The sequence below is a fragment of the Otolemur garnettii genome, unplaced genomic scaffold (assembly GCF_000181295.1).
Source record: "Otolemur garnettii isolate 467f Iridium unplaced genomic scaffold, OtoGar3 scaffold00103, whole genome shotgun sequence".
Lineage (NCBI taxonomy): Eukaryota > Metazoa > Chordata > Mammalia > Primates > Galagidae > Otolemur > Otolemur garnettii.
The window spans coordinates 752,189-758,997 of record NW_003852498.1 but is presented as its reverse complement, the minus strand read 5'-3'; the positions used below and the strand labels follow the sequence as shown (position 1 = coordinate 758,997).

The following is a 6,809-nucleotide window of genomic DNA, read 5'->3' as shown; positions in this document are numbered from 1 at the left end:
TTTTTTTTTTTCTCCCACCTCCTCTTTCTCAATTTCCCCTTTTTCATTTAACAGAAAGGCACAGGTCTCCCTAGACATAATCACTGGAAACATTGCTTTGCAATATAAAATCCTCTAGTACTAAACAGAGCAACATTGGAAAAATTTGTTATCTAGGAAATCTTAATGAAGGCAGTGTAATTTCCTTCCCATCACTATCATTAAAAGACACATTTGAATAAAATTTTATTTCTATGCATTTTAATATTTATAAACATTTATCATGTATTTGTACGGTCTAGCTCAATTGTGAAGTACTAATAAATTGCAATATTTGTTACCTACCATCTCTAGAAATTTTTTTAAATCTTAATTTGATTTCTAAACATAATTCGACAAGTAGTGATCAAAATAATTTAAGATTTAAGTTGATAATGCATTAAGTAAGATTAGAGAATTTGAAATGAAAATACAATTTCAAGAAAATAATTCAGATTTCTGAATATCAGTGAAAATCTTTTAAATTTATTTTTCTTTAAATGGGTGGCAGTGGGATCAAATTACTGTGATATTTAAAAACTATTGATAACAGAGTAATACATCCATTTCTTTTATATGTGATGATGTTCATAATATTATTTACAACTACTTGAACTTGGACGTGGGAATAGTATCCTTTGGGGATATTCTTTTGTAACCACAGGAGTAAATATGGTAAAGGCTGCAGTTTCTAAGCCATTCCATCAGAGTAAACACAATTATCCGTTGCTTATGGTGCCTTCCCTGAATCCAGAGCTCAAGTGCTTGGTTGTGTTGGAAAATGTGCTGAGGCACTGTCATAACTCATAGCCAAAGGCAAGGCTGGATGGATGTCTGAGTAGCTTCTGCGAGCATCCCTTTGGGGAACAGAAGCTCAGTATTCGTTAATGTTAAATTAGAGCAGGAGAGAAAAGACAAGCGGGACAAGGTTTTGTGATAATAGCACATGGTTTATCTCAAATCTGGGGACATGCCTTCTCCCAAATAAGACACTTTTATATTCAAAGTTTTCATCATCATCTGTTAAAAGCTCTAAGGACCAATTATCCAAGTTTTTTAGAGGCATCTGGAGTCAGATTCTGTCTTTTGTATTGTCTTTCTCTTGGATTTCAGAGGTGCTGATTTTGGTTAGAAACCCATCTCTTTTTTGTCTTGAATATAACGTGACAAAAGATATTTCTAATTCAGCACCTTATGCTTTATTCCATCAATAGACTTTATTCACATTTGGTAATTGCTCTATTTGACAAAAAATAAAATCTGAAGGCGCATCTAAACTCTGCTTAATGATATTGATCTATGATAAAATTTTTCTTTCAAGTAGAATAGGATTCCACAGAGATGAATTTTTAACAAATTTGGAAGTGGTGAGTGCTAGAAAATTTATCATTTTTTTAGAATTTGACTTAAAAGTTTAAAGAAATACAAAGTCTACCAGCAAAATATAGTTTTTAAAATATATCTTTCCCTTAAAAAAAGGTGAAATGTTACTGTAAATACACTTTTTTATATAACATTTCATCTAAATTCATATGCTGTGGGTATAGTTATACACATATTGATTAAAAATCCTTTAAAGAAGGAAGCCTCGATCATATCAAGAGACTTAAGGCCAAAATAATAATGAGATGGAAAAGTTCTTCTGTTTTTTCTACAAAACAGCTAACAACTCAATAACAGTTTTTAAAGCACAGCTTTTTCACATTCTAACAATACACTAATATTTGTATTTTAAAAAAATATTTGAGTATAAAATTTTCTTATAGCTGGTCGTTTTCATTTCTTATAACTGCAAAAATGTATCAAAACTAATTAGACTCTGTTAGACACACAAAACACAATCTTACCCGCCCAGTTTTCTTGCGGATCCAGGAGAGAAGGGAGATGGGGAGTGTGTCACTGCCGTGAGAAACCTCCTCCATTGCCTGTGTGAGCAGGTTCACTTAACCTCCATATCAGAAAGGAAGAGCAGACAGAGACTTCTCTTCCTAGAGCTGCTATCTCTTCTTTCTCTCAAACCGAGTTTCTTCCAAGTATAGTTTGGGTTTTGACATTATATTACAAGATGTTTCAAATACATAAGAAAGCCTGAAGAGCTGTCTAGTCGGTACCCACGTACCCATCATTTCTCTCTGCAAGTAGCATTTGACCATACTTGCTTTATCACACACGTGTATCTCTCTCTTCACCCATCCTTCATTCCAACTTTTTGGTTCCTGGCAAAGTTAAGTTCCGTTTATCTCATGTGGTTCCATATATGCTAATATCAAAACTTCTTGTTTGCAGGTACCACTATGCTAAAGCCTTTACAAGTTAGCCCTGGGTGGTTTCCACCTCCGCTCCCACCCTCCTCTCTCCTCAGTGTCCCCAAAGTTCATTCACACCAGACTTCTCACCCATCATCTGAACATAATGTAGATTCTGGCTTGATATGTTTAAGAACTCTCTATGGAGAATCATTCTTCCTACTCTTCGACGCTTATCTGGCCATCAGGATCCTAGACTGTCACTGTTTCATTGAAAATTTTTCTTGTGCCTCCAAGCATAAGAATCAGCAGTCGTCTTCCAGGAAGAAATGGCCTTCATTTGTAACATTTGGGGATTTTCATGATGTAAATCCCCACTCCCTCAGCTGATTTTAAGCTACCAGCATAAAGGTACTGAACCTGAAGTTAGGAAGGGACACGATTGATATCCTCTTGTCAGCTCCAGTATATTCTGCTACTTCTCCTACAACATTTGTCCCAGTCTCTTGTATTGTTCCCACAATCTCCTAAAAGAGAGAGGACGCCTTACTCATGTGCTGGTCACTACAGAGGTTTTGAGAGAAACCATATTGTGGTCCGTTATTTCACTTCCTTTCTGTGCTAGCACAGGGCAGGCTGGATAGTATAGAAGTCCTGTGGTCTTAATGAAGGAGGAATGATTGGGATAATTATTTATATTCTATATCATATTTTCTGCACACCCCAATTCAGTTAAAACTGAGGAATTTATAGTAGTAGCCCAGGTGTGAGCCAGATGGCAGAGCCAGCATCTGTAATACATGGCAGACGCCCCTGTGGTAAGCCTCTCCCTTCACCCCAGCCCTGGGCCCTTCCTCTTTGTGGTGTAGCTCCTTTTTCTAGGTCTTTTCTGATGCTGAAATCTACTCTGTGGGAATACGGCACTCACTTGGCGGGCTGCTTGACATAGATGCCTTCCTGTCCTGGGAAGTCAGCAAGGTGCTAAGTTAAGGGCTGGAAAGACTCATGTTAAAAGCATATTTTTAAAGATTCCCTTAGTCTGTATATTAGCCTCCCCCACTTTGAGGAAAATTGAGTGTACTTAGATTCTGGAAATAGTAGCAAAACCCCCCACGCATAAAAAAAGATCCGAACCTAAAAAGTTGAAAAGAGAGGCCACGAAAAGAAGTGATCAATATTTGAATAGGAAACACAAAATGAAATTTTACTAAAAAATTATTAATTTTTTAACATATAAAATACTGCATTTCAGTTTGAGACCTTCATGTAGAAATAAGTCATTATATTATTTTCAGTGAAAAAATAATTACCACAGTTTTCAATAAAAGATATTTTGTGTGTCTTCATTACTAAGTGCCCTGTATTTTAGTTTGAGCGCCTATGGTACATTTCTACAGTTTATGCAGAGTAGTGAATGTTTAATATGGCATTATCACATGTTACTGCTAGGAAAGTTCTGAACAATATACACTTTTCCTGGTTTTTTCTATTTAATTATAAACTCTGAGGACATAATGGAACCCAAGTTCTGGAAAAAGTTTTAATAATTCCTGGAAAGTACTAAAAACCAGGAATAGCGATACTAAATTCTAGTCTGCCATTGCTCAGCTCTTTTAAATTCAATTGCATATTAAGCCAAATATTTTATTTGTGTAGTTTGAATCTTTATAAAATTATAAGTGTGTGACATGATCTAATTTTGATTTTAATTATCTGGAAACTATTAAAGGTAATTTCCAGGACAAAACATTAAGAGACTAGATTGTAATTTCTCTTCCTACCATCTATGGTCACGTTATTTTGGTGTTTTTGAATGTATATATTCTAACTTTATTTTAAAAGTAATAAAATTTCTTACTTGATGGAGACATTTTTAAAAGAGAATATTATTTCTTAAGACAAGTGCTAGACTACATGGGATTCACCATTTATGGAGAGCACAATTATGCATACATAAATCAGAATATTATATGCTCTCCAGTAATTCATCTGATCTGAAGATACGAGGACTGGTCCGTGCTCTCTGTCAGAATATTCATTTTACATTGAGCGTTTATCTGATCATCAACTCACACTGAGCTGAGCAGCCACAGCTCTACATAATTTATTTTCCTTTTTTTCCAACTTAGTGTTTCACTTTTCATTGTTCTGGTTATGGTTTTATAAGTCATTTAGTGAAATTTCTGTGAAGTTATTCTTTTTTTTTTTTTTTTTACTTATTTGACTGTATTTCCCCTTCTCATTTCTCTTAAATATACCCAGTTTTGGTTCTGGACATTTTAAACACTCCTTGCTGCATTTCTTATCCTTCTAAAGATACCATTTTGGGAGCTCTCTCACTCTTTCTGTCCTCTGTGTCCGTGGCATTGATTTCCTGAGCTGGCTCTATTGTTCATTGGTGTGGGCCAGAGTCTTTTCCCTTACTTAGTACATCACTACCCCTGAGTTGCTAGTGTCAGTTGGAGCAGGCAGCATTATGCTTAGACTAGTAATAAACCAGTGTTAGACTGAGTGTAGCATTGAACTGAATAACTGAAAATACATTAATATATAGAGAGAGAAACCACCATAAGGAAACCAGTTGCCATTCCACTAAAAAAAAAGAAAAGAACAAATGTCAAATGTACCTTAGGAGTCTCTTGGTCATTAATGATCTAAAATCCAAGCACAGAGAATTCAGACTTTTAGATGGTTTCCAGGGGCAACCATACAGAATCTCATTTACAAATTATAGGTGATAAATACTGTTACAAATGCAGAATAAGTTCAAGGCCAGAATCCCACACATCCCCCACATGCTGCTCCAGTGGTCTGGCCAGTAGGATAATATTTCAGAGAACATAGTAAGAACCCATGGTTTTGCTTGGTTTACGAGAATGAAGAGATTAAAGAACAGCTTTCTCCAACGTGGATATAAACTTCACCCCGTTTGTAGGCAGAACAGCTGACACTTCTAAGTCCTGCCCATTGGATATGTTGGGGTTGCCTCCTATGGCACGATTACTGCAAGAGGGGAAAAAATGGGCACAAATGTGGGCTGCTTTCAAGTCAGAGGGAGGACAGGAGAGGAAACTGCTGGCTGGCTCGTGCTCCCCCTCTGGGAAGCGGTGTGAGATGGGTGTGCGCCAGCATCACCGTGGAAAATAACTCACCCAGGCAAAGAAAGTGCCCTGTGATGACAGAGGGCTTTTCTCCAACCATTTTAAAATTGTGTGTGTTGCTGCAAGTTGTCTTCTTGCAGAAATGTTAGGATGTTAATTGTTCGATGCTTATTAAACGATGAAGATTCTAAATTGTGTTCGTAAGAGCCCCCTAAGGGTAACAGCAAAATCTTCCCTTCAAAAAAGGTCAGAAAACTTGCTCTTCTAACAGATTAAAAGTTAAAAATGTTCACCACTTATCACCTGTAGACTGCAGTCTCTGCACAAATTACATGGCGTATACTGTTCATTTGGGTCAGGAACATTTGGGGGATTATATGAAAGGAATATTTTACAGTACATCTGTTAGAGGCAGTAGAATAGGAAAGCTCATCTGCTTGTGTTAACACTTTGTAGAAGTCCCATGTAATGTATACGAAGGATAGCTGATCTATTTTACCTTAGATTATAAAAATCTTAGGAAAAGTGAATTTTTCTCTTTTTTACTTCTCCAAATATACCTTGAGAATTGAAGAAAAAGTAAAATAGATTCATTAAAGTTCATATAGTATTATTTTAAAACACAATTAAAAAATGAAATGTGTATCTATAGTAACAATAAACTATATAGATGGATTTTCTTTTTAATTTGGAACATGTAACAAATAGTAAAACTTACCAAGAGAGACCCATGTGTAACTTTTGTACGTAGCACTAAACTGCAAACCACGTACCATCATCTCTCCCTAAATCCAGTTCATCAGTGTTCCACTTTTTTCTCTAGAACTCAAGAGAAATTGAAATTGAAAGAGTATCAAGTGCTAAAACAAACGATTTATGATCATTAAGTTACATAAATTGTATTCCAAGGAATATGAGGAATTAAGAGGGTTCCTGCTTTAGTCATTTGAAAGGAGACTTTTGAAAAGGGAGTTCCCTAAAGTAATCTTCTCAACGTAGAGCCTGGAATAAAAGATGCTAGTGACTCACTTAACTTTTCCCCCTAGTGCATGTATTCTTTGTATAAATAAAAGAGAAGGGGACTCACTTGGAAGAGAGTGGTGGGACCCTACACTGTATGCTCAGTTAACTTCATACCTACCTCCCCTAGGAAATCTCAAAGTTGTTCTATGTATTGCAGGGACCTCTCAAGAATCATAATCCAGGGCCAGGCATAGTGGCTCAGCCTATAATCTTAGCACTCTGGGAGGCTGAGGTGGGTAGCTCACCTTAGCTCAGAAGTCAAGACCAGCCTGAGCGAGAGCAAAATCCTCTCTCTTCTATAAATAGAAAAACTAACCAGGCATTGTGGTGTACACTTGTAGTCCCACCTACTTGGGAGGCCAAGGCAAGAGGATCGCTTGTGCCCAAGAGTTGGAGATTGCTGTGAGCTGTGATGATGCCC

The 6,809-nt window shown here is 36.5% G+C and overlaps 1 protein-coding gene across 1 annotated transcript in view; it reads left to right on the top strand.

Annotated features, from left to right (window-relative positions):
- The window catches only part of PPP3CA (protein phosphatase 3 catalytic subunit alpha), a 145,646-nt gene that overhangs the window by 126,796 nt on the left and 12,041 nt on the right, over positions 1-6,809 (top strand). The window lies entirely within an intron of this gene.